The sequence below is a fragment of the Hemiscyllium ocellatum genome (genome assembly GCF_020745735.1).
Source record: "Hemiscyllium ocellatum isolate sHemOce1 chromosome 27 unlocalized genomic scaffold, sHemOce1.pat.X.cur. SUPER_27_unloc_6, whole genome shotgun sequence".
Classification (NCBI taxonomy): domain Eukaryota; kingdom Metazoa; phylum Chordata; class Chondrichthyes; order Orectolobiformes; family Hemiscylliidae; genus Hemiscyllium; species Hemiscyllium ocellatum.
In genome coordinates, this window is record NW_026867515.1 from 1,020,774 (window position 1) to 1,044,317 (window position 23,544).

The 23,544-nt window shown below is 45.0% G+C and overlaps 1 protein-coding gene and 1 long non-coding RNA gene across 2 annotated transcripts in view; one reads left to right on the forward strand and one right to left on the reverse strand.

Moving 5' to 3' along the window:
- Window positions 1–23,544, reverse strand: part of LOC132808475 (gastrula zinc finger protein XlCGF7.1-like) — a 506,159-nt gene that overhangs the window by 478,717 nt on the left and 3,898 nt on the right. The window lies entirely within an intron of this gene.
- LOC132808468 (uncharacterized) lies at window positions 10,386–13,726 on the forward strand. Its single transcript, XR_009642085.1, has 2 exons — window positions 10,386–10,479; window positions 12,138–13,726. It is a non-coding gene; the product is annotated as an uncharacterized LOC132808468 (long non-coding RNA).

Below are 23,544 nucleotides of genomic sequence, written 5' to 3' on the forward strand. Positions count from 1 at the left end.
CCTGCTTGAGGAAAGAACTTTCAAACTTTGAGAGGGGTCGGAAAAGATTAAAGGCTGTTGTGAGGCTTGGAGGTTTTGAACTACAGGGAAAGGCTGATTAGGTCAGGGATATTTTTCCCGGAGCATCAGAGGGGCGAGGGCAGCCTTATAGAGGTTTATACAGGCATGGATAGGATGCATATCCAAGGTCTTTTCCCCAGGGTCAGGGAGGCCAAAAAGAGGCATATGTTTGAGGTGAGAGGAATGATTTGAATGGGACCTGAGAGCAATTGTTTTCACGCAGAGGGTGTGCATGTATGGAATGAACTGCCAGGGAAGTGGTGAGGCTGATATAATTATATTTAAAATGCACCTAGTTGGATACATGAACAGGAACCATAAGAGCCACATGCTGGCAAATGGGACTAGATTAATTTTGGATAGCTGTTTGGCACAGTCGAGTTTGACCAAAGGGTCTGTTTTCCGTTCTGTATGACTCTAATTGTCTTGGTGAAAGCAGAAGTGTTGATTGTGAAGACTGAACTTTCAAAGCAGCTTTTGTGATTAGATTAGATTACTTACAGTGTGGAAACAGGCCCTTTGGCCCAACAAGTCCGCATCGACCGCCGAAGTGCACGCAACCAGACCCGTTCCCTGCACCTAGCACATGGGCAATTTAGCATTTTGAATTCACCTAACCTGCACATTTTTGGACTGTGGGAGGAAACCGGAGCACCTGGAGGAAACCCACGCAGACATGGGGAGAATATGCAAACTCCACAGTCAGTCGCCTGAGGCGGGAATTGAATCTGGGTCTCTGGCGCTGTGAGGCAGCAGTGCTAACCACTGTGCCACCATGCCACCCATAGATTTTGCTCTTCCTCGGAGCAGAAGAAATTTTGCATTTGTGAGAGAGCAACTGAGTGAGTGTGGACATTTGGGATTTTGGTGGAAAGTGGGAATTCATTGCACTGTGGGGATCAAGCCCTCCCTATCCAGTCATTTCAGCTGGTGAATGAGACTCAGCAGTTCATGCAGGCAGTCAATCCAGGTAATATTTTTTAAATTCCTGCTTTGGAAATAGAACCAGTCTGACTCCAGATTAGGATACTGACAAACTCTAGCCTCATCCCTTTAATGCATGGTCTGAGCTGAGATGTCACCTTTTGTTATAAAGCCTTATGTTAGCTTGAGAGGGTGCCTTACAGGAAGTTCTGTGATTTACATATTTATGATACCTGTAATCCATTGTAAAAGATGAAAGACTTAACAATCCAGGTTTGTTCAATATATCATTTCAGTGGCAGGACACAAATGTCTTTCCATAAATTCTGTGCCTTATGGTCTTATTCTCCACGACCACCTGATGAAGGAGCAGTGGGATGATGCTTTCAATTTTGTGAACTAACAAAAGAAAAGGGTGTTCCACAGAAAGTAGAATAGCTTGTTCTGAATTTCTACCCTGCACTGACAGTAATGATTTTTGTAATCTCTTTTTCCAGAGTATTTGAAGATCTGAAGATGCAAGTCTCAATGAACAGATGAAGGCCTGATGCCTGAAATGTTGACTCTCCTGCTTCTCATGCTGCCTGACCCACTGTGCTTTTACAGCGCAACACTTTTTGACACTGACTCTTCCGCGTCTGCAGTCCTTATTTTCACGTCAATATCTGACAGTCACTCAATTGATCAGGACAGCCACGATTTTTGACTATAATTCTGTGAGAAGGAGCAAACCTTTTTGGTTCCTGTTTGAGTAAGTTTTCGTTATCAGTGGGCCTGGATGAGAGACCCAACTGTTGCTGCCCACTGAATGTGGAGACTGAAACTGTTATACGGCCTGGAAAGAGGAATTCCCAGCAGTGAGGGTAAGTACATGCGTTTGATTGTAGCTGAAGCTTCGGACATGGAGAAACCGTGGAAGTGTGATAACTGTGGGAAAGGCTTCCGTACTCCGTCTGACCTGGAGATTCATCAGCGCGTCCACATGGGGGAGAGGCCGTTCTCCTGTCCTAAGTGCGGGAAGGGCTTTACCCAGGTCCCTGCCCTGCTTAGGCACCAGCGGATCCACACGGGGGAGAGGCCTTTCAGTTGCCCCGAGTGTGGGAAGGCCTTCAGCAATTCCTCCACCTTGCATACAGAGGCCCCACCGATGAGTCCTTACGGGAGAAAGGCCCTTCAGCTGTCCCGAGTGTGGGAAGGCCTTCAGCTATTCCTACCACCTGCTGAGGCACCAGCGGGTCCACACGGGGGAGAGGCCTTTCAGTTGCCCCGAGTGTGGGAAGGCCTTCAGCAATTCCTTCACCTTGCTGACCCACCGGCGAGTCCATACGGGAGAAGGGCCCTTCAGCTGACCTGAGTGTGGGAAGGCCTTCACCCGCTCCTCCAACCTCCGGAACCACCAGCGACTTCATGTGCCATCGCAGGGAGACTGACAGCGACTGCCGAGTGCCATTATCGACTGGACTATCAACCCAGTTCTGGGATCTGTTGGGTTTGAATCTCACCGTGGCAGATGGTGGAATTGGAATTCGGTCAGAATCTAATGATGAAACCATTTTCTGGTATTGGGTGGGGGAGAAAACCCTAATCTGATTCACTCACGCCCTTTTTAGGGAAGGAAACTGCCGTTGTGGGAAAGGATTCACTCAGTCGTCCCAGCTGCATCCTTTACCCGGTCTGGCCTACACATGACTCCAGACCCACAGCAGTCTGTTTCACTCCACACTGCCCCCGTTCCTCGCCCCACGGGTTAAGGCTGTACCAAGGATCCAATTACCAAGAATAAAGAGTGCTGACCAAAAGTAAAGAAAATGGGGTGGGGTGGAGGGAGGGGGAGTTTGTGCGCTTTGACCTTGAGTTGTTTAAAAATCAGCTGCTTTCTCTCCCCCTTTTTGCTGGGGGAGATGTGAAGCTGTAACAAAATTGGGTCACAATAAAGATTACCTGAACTTACTGTCAGGCTCAGACTCTCATTGAAAGCTTTGAGCTCCAGATGGTCTTTGATTTAAAGCTGCTCATTTCTTCCAGCCTCCTGCACTAAGTTTCTAATGTCGTGTAGCAGATGGAGCAGTGAATGATTTGCTCATATCATTAGAACTTGTAAATTTTTAAGGAGTACCGGTACTGCATCGTTTCATCAACATTGTAAAGGTTACTGGCAGCACTGGGCAGTTTGCACTGTGTTCACTAGTAACTCATCTTTAAAATTTGAGAATAGCTAAGATTATATATTCCGAAACATCATTGAAGTCTCAACGCATTTCAATTTTTAAAAAGAGCTGCTGAAATCTTTCTGAAACTTGCACTGGAATATGTGCAGTAAGGCCACAGCTCAGGACAGGTTGGAAGGGGTGAATGACCTATTCCTCATTTTGTGAAATTGGTTTCGACTAAGTAGACGTAGAGTCCTAGAGTTGTAGAGCCGGAAACAAACCCCTCAGTCCATATCTTAAATGAATCTAGTGACCCATTTGCCTGCATTTGGCCTATGTTCATCTGTACCCTTCCTATTCATATCCCCTTCCAGATGCCTTTTAAATGTTGTAATTGTACCAGTCTCCACCACTTCTGCTGGCAGTACATTCCATACACGCACCACCCCCTGCGTGAAAATATTGTCCCTCAGGTCCCTTTCCCCACTCACCTTCAACCTATGCCCCTTCAGTGCTGGACTCCCCTACCTGGGGAAAGACCTTGGACGTTCACCCTATCCATGCCCCTTACAAATGTCTATAATTTTGAGGAGGAGAAAATGAGGACTGCATATACTAGACATCATTTTCCACCCCCCACCCCAACTTTATCCAAGTCCCATGCCTTCAACTCAGCACCACCGTCCTGACCTGTCCATCAACTTTTCAATCTATCAGCTCCACCCACTTCTCCAACCTATCCATCGCCAAACCGTTACTACCCGATGCCTGGAGGAGGAACGCCTCATATTCTGCCTTGCGACCCTGCAACCACACAGGATAAATTGTGGATTTCAACAGTTTCCTCACCTCCCCCACTTTATCCCAGTCCCAAGCCTCCAACTCTGCACTGCCCTTCTGACATGTCCATCATTTTTCCTATCTATCTGCACCATAACCCCCTCCGAACTATCATTTTGCCCCCCTCCTCCCCCCCACCACCATCTCACATATACACACACCTTCATGTACCTATGGCATTCTCAGCTACCTTCTCCCCCAACCCCACCCACTTCCCATTTATCTCTCAGCACCCCCGCCCACAAACTTCGTTCCTGATGAAGGGCTGATGCCAAAACGTCAATTCGTCTGCTCCATGGCTGCTGCCTGACCTGATATGGTTTTTCCAGCACCCCACACTCTCGGCATAATTTTAAGGTAATTGGAGGAAGGTTTCGGGGAGATGTCAGAATAGGTTCTTACTCAGATAGTGGTGGCTATGTGAAATGCACTGTCAACAGTGGTAGTAGAGTCAGATACATTAGGGACATTTAATCGACTCTTGGATAGGTACATGAAAGTTAGTACAATAAGTGGTATGTAGGTCAGTCTGATTTTAGACTAGGATAAAGGGCCGGTACTGTGCTATGTACCTAAGTGGAGTCAAAAGTTTTGTTTTATCAGCAGTACAGTCAGATCCGAGCAAACGAGGACATGCAGGTCATACTGCGCTTAGACAGAGTGAGGCGTACAGGGTTACAGCTGCACAGTAGGTGCACAGAAGCAAGGTCAACATTAGATTTCAAATTGAAGAGCTCCATTCAGCAGTCTAATAATGGCAGGGAAGAAGCTATTCTTGAACCTGTTGGTGCGTGTGTTCAAGCTTCTGTATCTTCTGCCCGACAGAAGATGGTGCAGGAGATCATTCCTGGGATGGGAGGGGTCTTTGAGGTTGGCAGCCTTTCCACGACAACGAGAAGTGTAGATGGATTTCATGGATGGTAGGTTGGCTTCCGTGATGGATTGTGCTGTGCACACAACCTTCTGTAGTTTCTTCTGGTCCTGGGCAGAGCAGTTGCCGTAGCAAGGCGTGATGCACCCAGATTCAATACTTTCTGTGGTGCATCTGTAAATGTTGGTGAGTGTCATTATGGACATGCCGAATTTCTTAAGCATCTTGAGGAAGAAAAGGCGTTGTTGTGCCTTCTTGACCATTGCATGGGTGGGTTTAGATATTTAGCTGCTCATTTCTCATTCTTACTAATTCCTTTACTTGATGCAGTCACACAGTCCGTTTCATAACTTGTGCTAATCTTTTTAGAAGGTCTTTTTCAGAAGGATAAAATATTACGAGGGGCAAAGGCAGTGTACATACATAATATGAAATCTTTAAACTTGAATTCATTTTTAAGAGCAGAACAATGCATTTATGGTAAAAATGGGTAAATTTAACAGGTTTTATGAAGGGTGAGAGTGAGAAGTATGTAGAGGTGCATGGTAAAACAGGACCGAGTCTGCATGGCTTTGACAAGAGGAGGTCATGTCTGACAAATCTATTAGGATTCTTTAAGCAGGTAATGAGTAAGTTAGACAAAGGGAGAGACAGTGGACGTGAGCGATTTGGATTTCCAGAAGGCCTTTGACAAGGTGCTGTGCGGGAGGTTGCTAAGTAAGGTAAGAGTCCCTGGTGTAGGAGCAAGGTACTGGCACGGATCGAGGATTGACTGACTGGCAGAAGGTAGAGAGTTGGCATAAACGGGTCTTTGGAGTTCCAAAGGGGTCCATGCTGAGAGTGCTGGGACAGGCCAGGAGAATGGTCAGAGAAGAGGCAGATGGAATACAATGTGGTAAAGTCTGAGGTTATGCACTTTGGTGGGAAGACCAGAAACAGAGACTGTTTTCAAAATGGGAAAGGCTTCGGAAACGTGAAACAGAAAGGGATTGGGGAATCCCAGCTCAGGGGGAGAATTGTACCATTCATTCGGGGTGGTGTGGAAAGGATCGTACCATTGAGACTTGGGAGAATTGTACCCTTAATGGCTGTGGGGGAGTAAAGGATTATACCATTCAGAGGGGGACGATTGCATCATTCGAAGGTGGAGGGGCAAAAGGAAAGGGGAGGATTGTACCATTCACATCACGGCGTGTGGATTGTACCATTCACAGGGAGAATTATTTATTTTTATATTTCAGAATTTCCAGGATACAGGACGTATGCCAATTTTACCCACCAGAAATCGACTGAAACTAGGTACACTAAAAAAATCCAGCAGGAAGATTATCAGTAAAAAGGTCTAGTTTCGGTCATAGCAGTTATAGCCTTCTAGAGTCACACCACACAGAAACAGACACTTCAGTTCAATTCATCCATGCCGGCCAGATGTTCCAATCTGGCCCAGTCCCAAGTTCCAGCATTTGCTCCTTATTCCTCTAAATCCGAACTATTCATCTAGACACCTTTTAAATGTTGTAATTGTACCCACCTCCACCACTACCTCTGGCTGCTCATTCCATACACGCTCTACCTTCTGCGTGAAAACGTTGCCCCTTAGTTCCTTTTTAAATCTTTCCCCCTCTCATCTTAAACTTATACCTTCTAGTTTTGGACTCCTCCACCTTGGGGGAACATACCTTGGCTATTCGCCCTATCCGTGATTTTCATGATTTTATAAACCCCTCAGGTCACCTCTCAGCCACCTCCACTCCAGGGAGAACAGCCCCAGCCTAGTCAACCTCTCTCTGTAGCTCAAATCCTCCAACCCTGGCAACATCTTTGTAAATCTTTTCTGAACCCTTTCAAGTTTCACAACATCATTCCAAGAGGAAGGATGCCAGAATTGTACACTTCTTCCACAAGTGGCCGAAACATTCTCCTGTACAGCCACAACATGACCTCTCAAATCCTATACTCAATACTCTGACCAATAAAAAAAAGTATATCAAACACCTTCTTCACTATCTTATCTACCTGCAACTCCACTTTCAAAGAGCTGTGAACCTGCACTCCAAGGTCTCTTTTGTTCAACAACACTCCCTCGAACCTTACCATTAAGTGTAGATGTGCTGCTCTGAGTTGTTTTTCCAAAATGCAGCACCTCGCATTCATCAAAATTAAACTCCATCTGCCACTCCTCAGCCCATTGGTACATCTGATCAAGATCCCATTGTAATCTGAGGTAACCTTCCTCATTGTTCACTGCACCTCCAATTTTGGTGTCATCAGCAAACCTACTAACTACACATCCTATGTTCACATCCAAGTCATTTGCATAAAAAATACAAAAAGTAGTGGACCTAGCACCGATCGTTGTGGCACTCCACTGGTCATAAGCCTCCAGTTTAAAAAATAAACCTCCACCACCTTCTTCTAACTTTGAGCCAGTTCTGTATCCAAATGTCTAGTTCTCTCTGTATTCCATAAGATCTAACCTTGCTAACATGTCTCCCTCGGGGAACCTTGTCAAACACCTTACTGAAGTCCATATAGATCACGTCCATTGCTGCCCTCATCAATCTTCTTTGTTACTTCTTCAAAGCACTCAATCAAGTTTGTGAGACATGATTTCCCATGCACAAAGCCATGCCGCCTATCCCGAATCAGTCCTTGCCTTTCCAAATATGTGTAAATCCTGTCTCTCAGGTTTCACTCCAACAACCTGCCCACCACCGATGTCAGGTTCCCTGGCTTTTCCTTATCAACGTTCTTAAATAGTGGTACCAACGTTAACCAACCTCCAGTTTTCCAACACCTCTCCTGTGACTATCAATGATACAAATATTTTAGCAAGGGGCCCAACAATCACTTCCCGTAGCCTCCCACAGAGTTCTCGGGTACATCTGATCAGGTCCTGGAGATTTATCCATCTTCATGTTTCAAGATATCCAGCACCACTTCCTCTGTAATATGGACATTTTTCAAGATGTTATAATCTATTTCCCTACATTTTATATTTTTCATGTCCTTCTTCAGAGTAAACATTGATGCAAAATACTCGCTTTGTATCTCCCCATCTCCTGTAGTTCCACACATTGACAGCCTTGCTCATCTTTGGTGTGCCCTATTCTCTCCCTAGTGGCCCTTTTGTCCTTAATGTATTTGTAAAAACCCTTTGGGTTCTCCTTAACCCTATTTGTCAAAGTTATCTCATATCCAGTTTTTGTCCTCCTGACTTCCCTTTTAAGTATACTCATACTACCTTTATACTCTTCTAAGGATTCACACAATGTATCCTGTCTATCCCTGACATATGCTTCCTTCTTTTTCTTCACCAAATACTCAATTTCTCCAGTCATCCAACATTCCCTACACCTACCAGACATTCCTTTCACCCTAACAGGAATATACTGTCTCTGGACTCTCTTTATCTCATTTCTGAAGGCTTCCCATTTTCCAGCCGTCTCTTTACCTGCAAACATCTGCCACCAAACAGCTTTGGAAAGTTCTTGCCTATTACGTTAAAACGAGACATTCGCCAATTTAGAATTTCAACTTTTAGATCTGGTCTATCCTTTTCCATCACTATTTTAAAATTAATGTAATTATGGTCGCTGGCCCCAAAGTGCACCCCCACTGACACCTCAGTCAGCTGTCCTGCCTTATTTCCCAAGAGTAGGTCAAGTTTTGCACCTTCTCCATAGGTATATCCACATACTAAATCAGAAATCTTTATTGAACACGCTTAACAAATTCGTCTCCATCTAAACCCTTAAACCTAGGGCAGTCCTGTTGGAAAGTTAAATCCCCTACCATAACCATATAAGGGGAAATGAGTTTAAAACTGGGCACAATCCTCCAGGTGCAGTTTCAGCAATGCTATGTTTGGTTGCAGCAACACTTCCTTCCCTTTATGTTCTATTTCTTTAGCAATAAAAGCAAATGCTGCATTCACTTTCTTTCTTATCTACTGTACCTGCATGCTAGTTTTCTGTGACTCATTAATGAGGATACCCAGATCCCTCTGCACCAGATCATCCCAAACCCTCTATTAGATAATAGGTTGCTTTGCTGTTTTTTTTGACCAAAATGCATGACCTCACACTTATCCACCTTAAACTCCATATGCCACATTTTGACCCGCTCTCCTAACCTATCTAGATCCATTTGAAAGGTTTGTATTTCCTCATTGCAACTTACCATCCTGTCTATTTATGTGTCATCCACAAATTTGGCAAATGAGCCTTTTATCCCTGTATCCATGTCACTAATGTAGATTGTAAATAGCTGGGGTCCAAGGACCCAACCCTGTGCACCTCACTAGTTACATCTTGCCATCCAGAAAAAAAGTCATCAATTCAGACTCTCTGTCTTCTGCCCATCAGCCAGTCACCTATCCAAGCTGATAAATCACCCCATGTCCCACATGATCTAACCTTGCGAATTAATGCTTTGAGTGGCACTTTAGCAAATGCCTTCTGAAAAGCCAGATATATTACATCTACATGATCCCTATTATCCACTTGTTACATCTATGAAGAACTTAGTCAAATCTGATTTGCCCATCATAAAACCACGCTGACTCTGATGGATAGAGTTTTGACTTTTCAAACGTCCTGATATTGCTTCCTTGATAATTGACGCTAACACCTTCCCAACAACAGATGTTAAACTAACTGGTCTGCAACTTTTCACATATTGCCTGTCTCCCTTTCTGAATACAGGCATTACATTAGCATTTTTCCAATCCACTGGAACCATAATATCCTAAGATATAGGAGCAGAAACTAAGCCATTCAATCATGGCTGAAACGTTTCTAACTCCATTCTCCCGCTTTCTCCCCATGTCCTTTGATCACCTTGACAATCAAGAACCTACCTATCTCTGTATTAAATAAACTCAATGAATCTTTCTCATGTCCAGGGAATTTTGGAATATTGTAACTAATGAATTCACAATCTCCGCCGTCACTTCCTTTAGTATCCTAGGAGGTAGGCCATCAGGCCCAGGGGATTTGTTTGCCCTCAATCCTAATAGTGTACCTATCGACGTTGATTGTTTTAAGTTCGAGCCTTTGACTTGCTCGTTCCAATACGAACGGTACTGCTGTCCTCCAACGTGAAAACTGAGGGAAAGTATTGATTTAGCAGCTCTGCCATTTCAATGTTCCCCTTATTAACTCACCTGGTTCATCTTCCAAGGAACCAACATTTACTTTAGCGACTCTGTTCCCTTTGGCATACCAATAGAAGCTTTTGATATTTTATACTAGGCTTCTTTCGTAATTTACCTTACCTATTTCTATTCATTTTTTAAAATCCCTTTGTTTGTGTCTGGAAGTTTCCTGATGTTTCAGCTTTCCAAAGGCCTGGAGTAACATTCCTGAACAGGCTGAAAATTAAAAAGTAACCCACCTTTCAGGAGGCTGGGGGCGGGGAAAACCAACCTCCATTGTCCCCTATTGGTTGGATGGCTCCCCAACCACGCCCTCTCAGTTGTTGATGACGTTGTCTGGACCACGCCCGCTGCGTGTTGGCGCATGTGCAGTGTAGGTCCCGCGGCCGGACAAAGACAGTGTTACTGAGTGTGGGAGAGGAATGGCGCCGGCGGCTGAAGGAACAAGAACAGAAACCGCTGGAAAAGCTGAGCAGGTCCGGCAGCTCGTGTTGAGAGAAATGTGAGGACGTGTTTTGGGTCCGGGGATCCTTCTTCAGAACAGGACCAGGTTTCAGAAACATCCCGGGGAGGTCGCCAGGTCCGAGCGCCAAGACCTGGCTCCTGCCCCCGGGGAGAGGAGACAGTGAGACAGGGTAGGATTGGGAACCGCGGGAGGAGGGAGACTGGGGAGTTTATAAACTCCTAGGGGGAGGCCTGAGGCCGCGAATAAAAGCCCCACAGGCCCAGTGTTTACTTCACCGGCGAAGGAGCTCTCGGGTTGCCCGGGCAACCAGCCGCCAGCTTTGTGAGGGTCAGGTACATGTTGTCTTGGGACGGGGTTGTTGGATTGTTGTATAATGTTGATCTCCTCTGTACTTTTAATCTTGAATATTTTTAAAATGTACATTGGCTTCAATTTATGAATTCTAAGTACAGAAGCAAAATATAAACATCTCCTTGCATGTATCCCAACATGTGCACAGGAGATAAGACTGTTTCAAGATTTACTGAGGTGCTGAATCAATAGCTCTTTCCCTTTTCATTAATGAAGTTGGTGCCCAGCAGACTCCTGCTCACAGTCGGTGTCAGCCTTTATGGGAAAGATAGGATAGCAAAACCGAGACACCAATGTAGCCGAGTAATCTGAAGTCACACTTTGGTGCTTTAATCGCCTCAAAAGCATGCCATTCAGAATAATGTCAAGGCTAGAGGATTGCGGCAGACTCTTCCTAATCAATCCACCTTTCTCCATGTGACTACTAATTTTGACCAGAATAAATATTACTGGAAGCTTCTCCACCATATTTAAACTGGCAGGTGGGACTAGATTGAGTTGGGATATCTGGTCGGCATGGACGGGTTGGACCGAAGGGTTTGTTTCCATGCTGTACATCTCTATGACTCTATAATTGCTGAGATTAGCTTGCAACCTTTCTGAAACCAGGCTGCAATGTTTGCAGTTCTCCAGTCTTCTGGTACCACCTCCAAGTCCATGGAAGTCTGATAGAAATTGTGGAAGCCATCATTTATCATCCCTTCAAGATTGTTGGATGCATTTCATGAGTGCCTTGTCAAACTTTAAGTACCAAATGCTTATCGAAGACTTTTTTCATGTTAATTTTGAACTCTTGGGAGGTCATGTTGTGGCTGTACAGAACATCAGTTAGGCCACTGTTGAAATATGGCGTGCAGTTCTGGTCTCCTTTCAATGAAAAGATGTTGTGAAACTTGAAAGGGTTCAGAAACAATTTACAAGGATGTTGCCAGGGTTGGAGGATTTGAGCTATAGGGAGAGGTTGAACAGACTGGAGCTGTTTTCCCTGGAGTGTTGGAGCCTGAGGGGTAACCTTATAGAGGTTTACAAATTTATGAGGGGCATGTATAAGATAAATAGACAAAGTCTTTTCCGTGGGTTTGGTCTGTTTCTATGCTGTACATCTCTATGACTCTATTGGTTGCATCTGTAAGATCCTGAATCAGCACCTTGAGGAGAATTAGAGCGGAGTGAGAACAGAGGGGGAGAGAGAGTGGGATGGTGCTTTCAATTTTGTGGAATAACAAAAGAAAAGTATATTCCGCAGAAAGTGGAATTGCTTGTTCAGAATTGTTATCCTGCACTGAGTGTAATGACTTTTGTAATCTCTTTTTACAGAGTATTTGAAGATCTGAAGACGGAAATTTCAAAATCGACAGATGAAGGCCTTATGCCTGAACCATTGACTTCTGTTCCTCGGATGCTGCCTGACCTACAGTGCTTTTCCAGCGTCACACTTTTGAATTCTTGACTCTCCAGCATCTGCAATCCTCACTTTCACATCAATGTCTGACAGTGACACTGGGACATCGGGACTGCAACGAATTTTGAGTGTGATTCTGTGAGAGGAGCAGAGCATTTGCTTCCTGCTCAAGTACATTTTCAGAATCCGTGGGACTGGATGAGAGACCCTACGTTGCAACACAGTGAGTGTGGAGCCTGAAACAGTTATACGGCCTGGAAAGAGGAATTCACGGCAGGGTGGGGCTGTACCCACATTTGTGTGCAGCTGAAGTTTTGGCCATAGAGAAACCCGAGGAATCCCGCTCCGTGAAGAAACCATGGAAGTGTGGCAACTGTGGGAAAGGCTCCTGTGCCCCGTTTCCTCTGGAGACTCATCGGCGCAGTCACACCAGTGAGAGGCCCTTCAGCTGCCACGAGTGCAGGAAAGGCTTTACCCAGGCATCTGTCCTGCTGACCCACTGGCGGGTCCACACAGGGGAGAGACCTTTCAGCTGCCCCCAGTGCCCTGCTGAGGCACCACCGAATCCACAAGGAGGGGGAGGCCACTCTCCTGCCCCAAGTGCGGGAAGGCCTTCAGTGATTCCTCCCACCTGCTGATCCACCGGCGGGTCCACATGGGGGAGTGGCCCTTCAGCTGCCCAGATTGCGGTAAAGGCTTCAGCAATTCCTCCACCCTGCAGACCCACCAGCGGGTCCACACGGGGGAGAGGCCCTTCAGCTGCTGTGAATGCGGGAAGTGCTTTACCCAGGTCTTTGCCCAGCTGAGACACCAGCGGTCCCACACCGGGGAGAGGCCCTTTAGTTGTCCTGAGTGCAGGAAGTGCTTTACCCAGGCCATCACACTTCAGAAACACCAGCAGTTCCACAAAGGGGAGAAGCCACCATCTTTGTTTTTCTTCTTCTTTCCGTCTCCTCTTTCATTGACGCGCGTCATCTGGGCCCCCTCCAATCAGAGCGCACCTTACTCCACCTGACCAATTGTGGTCGGCGCTAGTTGTTACTGACAGATCTTGTGTCCAATTGCCAATTTGGGGTAAAAATGGCGGGAGCCACAATTTCTTTTCCCTGTGGTTGCACATCTCATTCCATTTGCTTTTCTCTTCCGAGGGGGAGGGGGAATCCCAAACTAGAGGGCACAAGTTTAGGGTGAGAGGGGAAAAATTTAAAAGGGTTGCAAGGATTAGAACCATAAGTTTGAAAGTTAATTCACATCAAGAAAAGCCCTCTCTTACGACCCGAACAAAATATTGTTCACAGCCTATTACTGACTAATCAGGAAGGATGTTGTGAAACGTAAGAGTTCAGAAATTACTTACAAGAATGTTGCTAGAGTTATAATTTCAGTTACATTACACTGTAAATTTTTGCTATAAATTCTGTGTTACGATCAATCTACTATCACCTGATGAAGGAGCATCGCTCCAAAAGCTAGTGTGCTTCCAATTAAACCTGTTGGACTATAACCTGGTGTTGTGTGATTTTTAGCTAGGGTTGGAGGGTTTGTGCTACAGGGAAAGGCTGTATGGGCTGGGGCTGTTTAACCTGGAGCATTGGAGGCTGAGGGATGACCTTATGGAGGTTTAAAAGATCACGACAGGCATGGATAGGACAAAAATATTTTTTTTTCCCTGGGGCAGGGGAATCCAGTACAAGAGGCCATTAGTTTTGGGTGAGAGGGAAAAGATTTAAAAGGGTCCCAAGGGGCAACTTTATCATGTATAGGTTGGTGTGTGAACTTAATGAGCTGCCAGAGAACATAGTGGAGGCTGGTACAAATACAACAATTAAAAGACATCTGGATAGGTATATGAATAGGAAGTTTTAGAGGGATATGGACAAAGTGCTGGCAAATGGGATTAGATTAATTTAGGCTATCTGGTCAGCACATACGGAACGGTTGTTTTTGTGCTCTACAACTCAATGGTTCTATTTCTCCAGAGCTAGAACCAATTTCACAAGACTAGGAATAGGCCATTTGCCTCTTACACACTGTCCTCAACTGTGGCCTAACTGAGCATATTTCAATTCTTAGTGCTATGTAATGACCAGACTTTATAAAAAAAATCTTAAAGCAAAGGAACACTTAGGAGGCAGTAATTATGATATGGTAGAGTTCAGTGTGCAGTTTGAAAAAGAGAAGGTGAAATTGGATGTAATGGTATTACAGTTAAAAGGTAATTACAAGGGCAATGGGAGCAGAACAGCCAAAAATTTATTGGAAGCAGAGCCTAGTGGGGAAGGCAGTAGAGTAACAATGGCAGGAATTTCTGGGTGTAATTGAGGACACAGTGCAGAGGTTCATCCAAAAAAAAAATTATTGGGGGGAGGGGGTTGAAGAAGATAGCCGTGGCTGACAAAGGAAGTCAGGAAATGTATCAATGAAAAAGAGAGAACCTACAATGTGGCCAAGAGCACTAGGAAATCAGATGCTTGGGAAGACTACAAAAACAAACAGAAGGTAACAAAGAGAGAAATAAGGAAGGAGAGGAGGTAAGCTGTTTTTTTGAAATACATTAAGAAACAAACGAGGCAAAAGTAGAGATTGGGCTGCTCCAAATTGATGCAGGAAGGATAGTGCTGCGCGATAAGGAAATAGCTGAAGAACTTAATAAATACTTTGTGTCATTCTTCACAGTGGAAGACATGAGTAACATACTAACAATTAAGGTGAGTGAAGGACAGAGCAGAGTATGGTAGCCATTACAAAAGAGAAAGTGCTAGAAAAGCTAAAAGGTCTAAAGATTGAGAAATCTCCTGGTTCTGATGGCTACATTCTCGCGTTCTGCGGGATGTGGCTGAAGAATTATCAGAGGTGTTGGTTGTAATCTTTCAAAAATCACTGGAGTCAGGGAAAGTCCCAGGTGATTGAAAAATCACTGTCGTAAGTCCTTTGTTCAAGAAAGGACCAAGACAAAAGATGGAAAATTATTCGCCAATTAGCCTAATCTCAGTTGTAGGTAAAATTCTAGAATCCATCGTAAAGGATAAGGTTTCTAAATTCTTTGAAGTGCATGGTTTGGGCTTTGGCGGGGGGGAACTAAAGAGACATAGGTTTTCAGTGAGAGGGGAAAGATATAAGAGTTCCACGCAGTGTGGGGTGCAGTTAAGGAGTAAGCTGCCAGAGAGAGTGGTGGACACTCGTACAATTGCAACATTTAAAAAGCATCTGGATGGGTTTATGAATAGGAAGGGTTTGGAGGGATATGGGTCAGGTGCTGGCAAGTGGGACTAGGTTGGGTTAGGATATCTGCTCCACATGTACAGGTTCGAGTGAAGGGTTTGTTTCTATGCTGTACATCTATGAAGGGTCTGTTTCTATGCTGTATGACCTCTTTAACTGTTCTGTACTGGTCTTAAAAGCCATTTTCTCACCTTCTCCCATAAACATCCTCCTCTTTGTAGTTCAAAAATCAGATGAACCCAGCCTTGAATATATTCAATGATCCCCTAACTGCAGGCAGGCATCCCCACTTCTGAACTCAATTCCACTTGCTAATATACCACTTGCATTGCTTGCTGCACCTGACAACTGGCATTGACAGTTGTAGAAGGACGCTGAGGCCCCTTTGTACATCCACACGTCATTCCTGATGAAGGGCCTGTGCCCGAAACTTCAACTCTCCTGCTCATCGAATGTTGGCTGAGCATTTCCAGCACCACACTTTTAGACTCTGATCTCCAGCATTTGCTCTCCTCACTTTCTCCATATCCCAATGTCACCATTGAAACAATGCACCTCTTTTCTGCTTTTTTTTTAAACACCGCAGAGGCTCTAACTTCACATTGGGGTACTATATTTGCCATGTGTTTGCCAATTGTGTTCTTCGGGAGACAGAGGGTAAATGTGGGGAACGGTTCGCCGAGCGTCACAGCTGGGTCTGCAGAGGCCGACCGGACCTCCCAATCACCACCCAAAGCAAGGAACATGTGCAATGCTTGAGGAACGTATGCAATATGCTCAGTGGCAACGCTGATATTATTGACAGATTTTGAAGTGTCCAAATATCAATAGGAGAAAAACAAAATGCAGACCCACAACTTTTTTCCCCATCTGGCTCGATATTTTGTGGCTTTTGATCTTGTCTGGCTGCTCAACTTTCTTATGTCTTTTCCCTAGTGTAGGGGGTGAAGGTCTGCACTAGAAGGCCTAGGTTCAGGGTGAGAGCAGAAAGTTATAAAAGGTACCTAAGGGGCAACGTTTCCATGCAGAGGGTGGTGTGTGTATGGAGTGAGCTGCCAGAGGAAGTGGTGGAGGCTGCTACAATTAAAGCATTTAAAAGGTATCTGGATGGGTATATGTATAGGAAGGTTTAGAGGGATATGAGCCAAGTTCTGGCAAGTGGGACTGGATTAATTTAGGATATCTGGTTGGCATGGACGGGTTGGACCGAAGGGTCTGTTTCTGTGCTGTACATCTCTCCCACTCTAAATAATAAAATGTATACTTTGACAAATTACAAACTATCCATGTTAATAAGGTTTAGTTACCACACACTTCACTAACCATTCTCAACAGGTCCTGTCCCTTCAATGACTGAGGAACATCCGCCTCCAGAATGGTCACCGGCTCCTGCCTGCTGTACAGCCGGCCGGTGTGGCCGTGACACAGCAGCTGCGCCAGGAAGGCGGCGGTGACCAGTGACGGGGGTCTGCCCCGGCCGCACGGCGCCATTTTCCTAACGGCCGCCGCTTCCCCGCTCGAGCGACTTCTCCTCCCAACCGCCTTCACCCCCGCGTGACGTCTGCACGGGGGGATGGGCGGGGCCGGGGGAGCCTCACCGTCACCAAGCAACAGCCACCTCGCGCTACAACTGCTGCTCCCTGAAGCGGGAAATCTGCATTTTAAAGGGACATGGACATTTAACGGGCAATTTCTGCAAATAAATTGCAATGGACAAGATTACATTTCAAAGGGATATCTTAATATGCAAAATGACACAGTCATCTCTAAATGAATCTACATTTCGAAGAGACGTTGCCCTATTAATAAGTAGAAATGACCCTTTCAGAGACATAGTCATATCTAAAGGGGTAAATATACATTATCGAGGGGCAAGATTGCGCTTAGAGAAACACAACACATTTAAAAGGCATAACTACATTTGAAGGGGCATTTTTATATTTAAAAAGACACATTGAAATCTCATAATTAAAAGTACATGGTAATATTGAGAAAGCATGACCATGTTCGAAATAGTGCAGCCACTTTACAAGAAAAGGGATTTGGGCTGGGGCACGCGCGGGGGGGGGGGGGGGGGGGGGGGAGATTAATTTTTCAGAAAGTAAGCAAGTTATTACGATTTGGAATGATCTTGAAGGGGCGATGGCACCAGCAAGTGGCAAAAGTTAATACAAAATTCTTGAAAAGAACATGATTCCAGATATATGTGGATGCAGGGAAATAATTCAACAAAAGAGCCATTACAAATTTATGGAGCAAACAATATCCTTTTGAGAGATGTAAATGGGACCATCAATATTTAAGTAGGAATTCCAATTTTTGCTCTCCTCTCAAAATCTATCTTGTCAGAGTGCAGTGTAAGCCAGTACAATTTGTTATGCCACAGTAGGCCTTGCAACTCAACCTCATTGTGTCCTCACCCAATATTAATGTGTGTGCTTAGCAGTCAAGTTTAAGGAAAGAGGGGATAATGAAAAATACTGGCTCTGCCAGTGATGCTCACATTCCATGAACAAAAATAAAATAGATCACGGTGCTGCCATCATTGCATGTGTCAGAATTAAATGATCAGAAAAATTCTGAACTCACTACAAACAGTTTGTGCACAATGCCGTTATTTCTATTTATTCTTATCATTTTGATTGCGATTTAGTCTGTACCAAATTAAGAGCAGCCTTGGTTTACGTTTCATTGGCAATTCTACATGTTGACTTTCTATTATCACAATCTCTTTGACATTCTTATATGTATTTAAATTAATCTTCAGATTGTTCACAACTAAATGACATTACCAGACTGAAAATTCACAGCCTAAAAAACATTTTGGCATTTGATGAAGTTATTTGGGCAATAGCAATAGCAAATGAAATATCAAAGAAATACAAAGTTATGAGGAGGGATATATATCTTGTTTAACCAAATACAATGGCAGTGCAGAGAATTTCAGAAATGCACAATAAATATTCACAGTGTACCCCTTATTCAATTCATTCAAGAATTTCAAATTGTGTTTGAGGCAATTCAACGGCAAATGGCAACATTTGTTTGTTAATACTCACCATAAATTGTGAATATGATTTTGATAAAAATAATCTATGTTTAATCCCAAATGGAGCAATTAAGTGCAAAGTTACTTTCAACCATTTAATAAAACACTGCAAATTTTATTTCATATGAAAATACAATCATTTTATAAAATCTTTACAAAGGAAATATATTAAACAAAATAGCTTTCCTGGGTGTCAATATTTTCAACAGTTATGCAGCTATTATTTAGCAATCAACTAACTCATTGAAATAATTTCAGAATAAATTAGCTGCTTCATTATTATACATTGTGATATTTCAATTAAAATATCTCAAAGGAAATCTTTAACACAAAGCAAAGTTAGATAAAATTACAAAAGTATCTTGCAGAATTCACTTCAAATCATATCTGTTGAATCACAAAAAGATGATGCTCAATGCACCAAATGATGGACAATCACTGGTAATGATGGAAAAACATTGTAAAGAATGTATATATCTCAATTATATCTTAAATGAATATCTACTCTGCCTTGGACAACAACAACTGAAAGTTTTTTTGACAAATCGAAAACTACAACAGCAAACCTTTAGAAAATCCACCACTGAGCCAAAGCTTGAATAAAAGTTTTTTTCAGAAAATCCTTTAAAGATATCAGGCTTCTCCAGCTTCAATTAGCTGAAGAAGAAAAAAAACTGCATCTGGTTGGAGACGTGAATAGAAAAGAATCAGAGGGATATGGACCAAATGCTGGCAAATGGGTCACTAGATTAATTTAGGATATTTGGTTGTCTGGACTGAAGGGTTTGCTTCTGTGCTCTACAACTCTATTTCTACATAGTCAGAATCAATTTCACAAAACTAGGCCATTCATCCTTTACAGCCTGTTTTTGGCTGTGGCCTAACTACATACGTTTCAATGCAAGTTTCAGAAAGATTTCAGCAGCTCTTTTCAAAAAGTGAACATGCTTTCAGACTTTAACAATGTTTCTGAATATATCAATGTAACTATTCTCAATGTTAAGGATCAGCCAATTCAGAATGTCATTTAAATGTAGAGCTTTTCTAACAATAGGTGTGAATTCTGTCTGTGTCCCAATATCGAGTCAGACTGACATTGTTGTTCGAAAAGCTCTGCATTTAAATGACATTCTTGAAGGTAATTTAAAACAAGTGCTAGGATTAACGTACCAAAGAACAGAAGCCCGTTCTAAAATATGGAAGATTTAATCTAAAATTGTTTAGTGAAGGACATCTCCATGACCGTGGCCTCCTTTGGCTATAAATTCTGTGATTATGATCTTATTGTCCATGACCACCTGAAGAAAGAGCAGCACTCTGAAATGGAGTGATCAGTAAAATTGTCTCATTTGGCTCACCCAAGGTTAGAAATGGAAGCATATCTCTTCAAGGTTACAGTTTGATTTGCCCTTTCAACGTTCTTGAAACTTAAGGTGTTCCATTGTAGTGTTCAATTCTGATCCATTAAAATCAGTACTGATTGTGTTGCTGGTCAAAGCACAGCAGGCCAGGCAGCATCTCAGGAATAGAGAATTCGACGTTTCGAGCATAAGCCCTTCATCAGGAATAAGAGAGAGAGAGCCAAGCAGGCTAAGATAAAAGGTAGGGAGGAGGAACTAGGGGGAGGGGCGATGGAGGTGGGATAGGTGGAAGGAGGTCAAGGTGAGGGTGATAGGCCGGAGTGGGGTGGGGGCGGAGAGGTCAGGAAGAGGATTGCAGGTTAGGAGGGCGGTGCTGAGTTGAGGGAACCGACTGAGACAAGGTGGGAGGAGGGGAAATGAGGAAACTGGAGAAATCTGAATTCATACCTTGTGGTTGGAGGGTTCCCAGGCGGAAGATGAGGCGCTCCTCCTCCAGCCGTCGTGTTGTTGTGTTCTGCCGGTGGAGGAGTCCAAGGACCTGCATGTCCTCGGTGGAGTGGGAGGGAGAGTTAAGGTGTTGAGCCACGGGGTGATTGGGTTGGTTGGTTCGGGCGGCCCGGAGGTGTTCTCTGAAGCGTTCCGCAAGTAAGCGGCCTGTCTCACCAATATAGAGGAGGCCACATCGGGTGCAGCGGATGCAATAGATGATGTGTGTGGAGGTACAGGTGAACTTGTGGCGGATATGGAAGGATCCCTTGGGGCCTTGGAGGGAAGTGAGTGTGGAGGTGCGGGCGCAAGTTTTACATTTCCTGCGGTTGCAGGGGAAGGTGCCGGGAGTGGAGGTTGGGTTGGTTGGGGGTGTGGACCTGACGAGGGAGTCACGAAGGGAGTGGTCTTTGCGGAACGCTGATAGGGGAGGGGAGGGAAATAGATCCCTGGTGGTGGGGTCCGTTTGCAGGTGGCAGAAATGACGGCGGATGATACGTTGTATACGGAGGTTGGTGGGGTGGTAGGTGAGAACCAGTGGGGTTCTGTCTTGGTGGCGGTTGGAGGAGCGGGGCTCAAGGGCGGAGGAGCGGGAAGTGGAGGAGATGCGGTGGAGGGCATCGTCGATCACGTCTGGGGGGAATCTGCGGTGCTTGAAGAAGGAGGCCATCTGGGCTGTGCGGTGTTGGAATTGGTCCTCCTGGGAGCAGATGCGGCGGAGACGAAGGAATTGGGAATATGGGATGGCGTTTTTACAGGGGGCAGGGTGGGAGGAGGTGAAGTCCAGGTAGCTGTGGGAGTCAGTCGGTTTATAATAGATGTCTGTGTTGAGTCGGTCGCCCGAGATAGAAATGGAAAGGTCTAGGAAGGGGAGGGAGGAGTCTGAGACAGTCCAGGTGAATTTGAGGTCGGGATGGAAGGTGTGAGTAAAGTTGATGAACTGTTCAACCTCCTCGTGGGAGCACGAGGCAGCGCCGAGTTGCCATGGGCACCCGCATGGGCTCCAGCTATGCCTGCCTCTTCGTAGGATATGTGGAACAGTCCATCTTCCGCAACTACACTGGCACCACCCCCCATCTTTTCCTCCGCTACATCGATGATTGTATTGGCACTGCCTCGTGCTCCCTCCGCCACCAAGACAGAACCCCACTGGTTCTCACCTACCACCCCACCAACCTCCGCATACAACGTATCATCCGCAGCCATTTCCGCCACCTCCAAACGGACCCCACCACCAAGGATATATTTCCCTCCCCTCCCCTATCAGCGTTCCGCAAGGACCACTCCCTTCGTGACTCCCTCGTCAGATCCACACACCCCACCAACCCAACCTCCACCCCCGGCACCTTCCCCTGCAACCGCAGGAAATGTAAAACTTGCGCCCACACCTCCACACTCACTTCCCTCCAAGGCCCCAAGGGATCCTTCCATATCCGCCACAAGTTCACCTGTACCTCCACACACATCATCTATTGCATCCGCTGCACCCGATGTGGCCTCCTCTATATTGGTGAGACAGGCTGCTTACTTGCGGAACGCTTCAGAGAACACCTCCGGGCCGCCCGGACCAACCAACCCAATCACCCCGTGGCTCAACACTTTAACTCTCCCTCCCACTCCACCGAGGACATGCAGGTCCTTGGACTCCTCCACCGGCAGAACACAACTACACGACGGCTGGAGGAGAAGCGCCTCATCTTCCGCCTGGGAACCCTCCAACCACAAGGTATGAATTCAGATTTCTCCAGCTTCCTCATTTCCCCTCCCCCCACCTTGTCTCAGTCGGTTCCCTCAACTCAGCACCGCCCTCCTAACCTGCAATCCTCTTCCTGACCTCTCCGCCCCCACCCCACTCCGGCCTATCACCCTCACCTTGACCTCCTTCCACCTATCCCACCTCCATCGCCCCTCCCCCTAGTTCCTCCTCCCCACCTTTTATCTTAGCCGGCTTGGCTCTCTCTCTCTTATTCCTGATGAAGGGCTTATGCTCGAAACGTCGAATTCTCTATTCCTGAGATGCTGCCTGGCCTGCTGTGCTTTGACCAGCAACACATTTGCAGCTGTGATCTCCAGCATCTGCAGACCTCATTTTTTACATTAAAATCAGTATCCAGTCTCATCCGAGTGCAGAACCAACTCAACTGACAGAACAAACAAAACAACTTTTTGGTTTGCTTTTTAGATGTGACATCTTCTCTCCCTCCCTCTCTGGTGACCCAATAGGACTACCAGAGTTGGAAGTACCACTCTCGAAATACAATTACTGACCTACAGTTTTCTTGTGCTGCTGAACATAAGGATTTAAAAGCTGCTAGCCTGATCTCGCACAAAGCACAAAAACAGACTGTTCACCCATGTCTGCACAGAGGAGAAATTTCAGGAGGAACAAATCACAAAAATAACAACTGTTACCAGTCCCACAACACGTTTCCCATGGACAAAGTTAAAAATCTCACAACACCAGGTTGTAAACCAACACATTTATTTGTAAACACTAACATTTGGAGCATTGCTCTTTTATCAGGTTGGTTGTGGAGAATGAGATCATGATCATGGAATTTATAGCCAAAGGAGTCCAGTGCCATGGAGATGTGATATATTAAACAATTTGAGATTAAATCTTTCATCTTTTAGAATGGGTTTCTGCTCTTTGGCATGTTAATTCCTGAAGTGGTTTTTAATTACCTTCTCAAGAAAGTCATTCAAATGCAGAGCTTTTCTAACAATAGGTGTGAATTCTCTCTGGGTCCCAATGTTGAGTCAGAGGGACATTTTTCTTTGAAATGTTTTGCATTTAAATTACATTCTTGAGAAGGTAGTTTTTAGATTAGGTTGGGCTGGATTGGCCGTGCTAAATTACCCTTATTGTTCAGGATATGCACTGTAGGGTGGATTAGCTATGAAAAATACGAAGGGGGTGGGTCTGGGTGGCAATGGTGCTAAATGCCTTCTTAACCATCCAGTCTACCAGTTCTTTGCAGGTTGCATCACCATGTACCTGAACTCTCCCATGTCTCTGTTTTAACTATACAAGTCCGGTCCTTCCTCATTTTAGCAAAATGCAACCCCTTGCTTTTATTCATACCTCTCTCATATACGCACACCCTAACACTCTCTCACACTCACAGACTTATACTCCATCACACTTACACTTTACCAAGCATGCACTGTCACACACAAACTCACAACTCTATGGAGTGAATT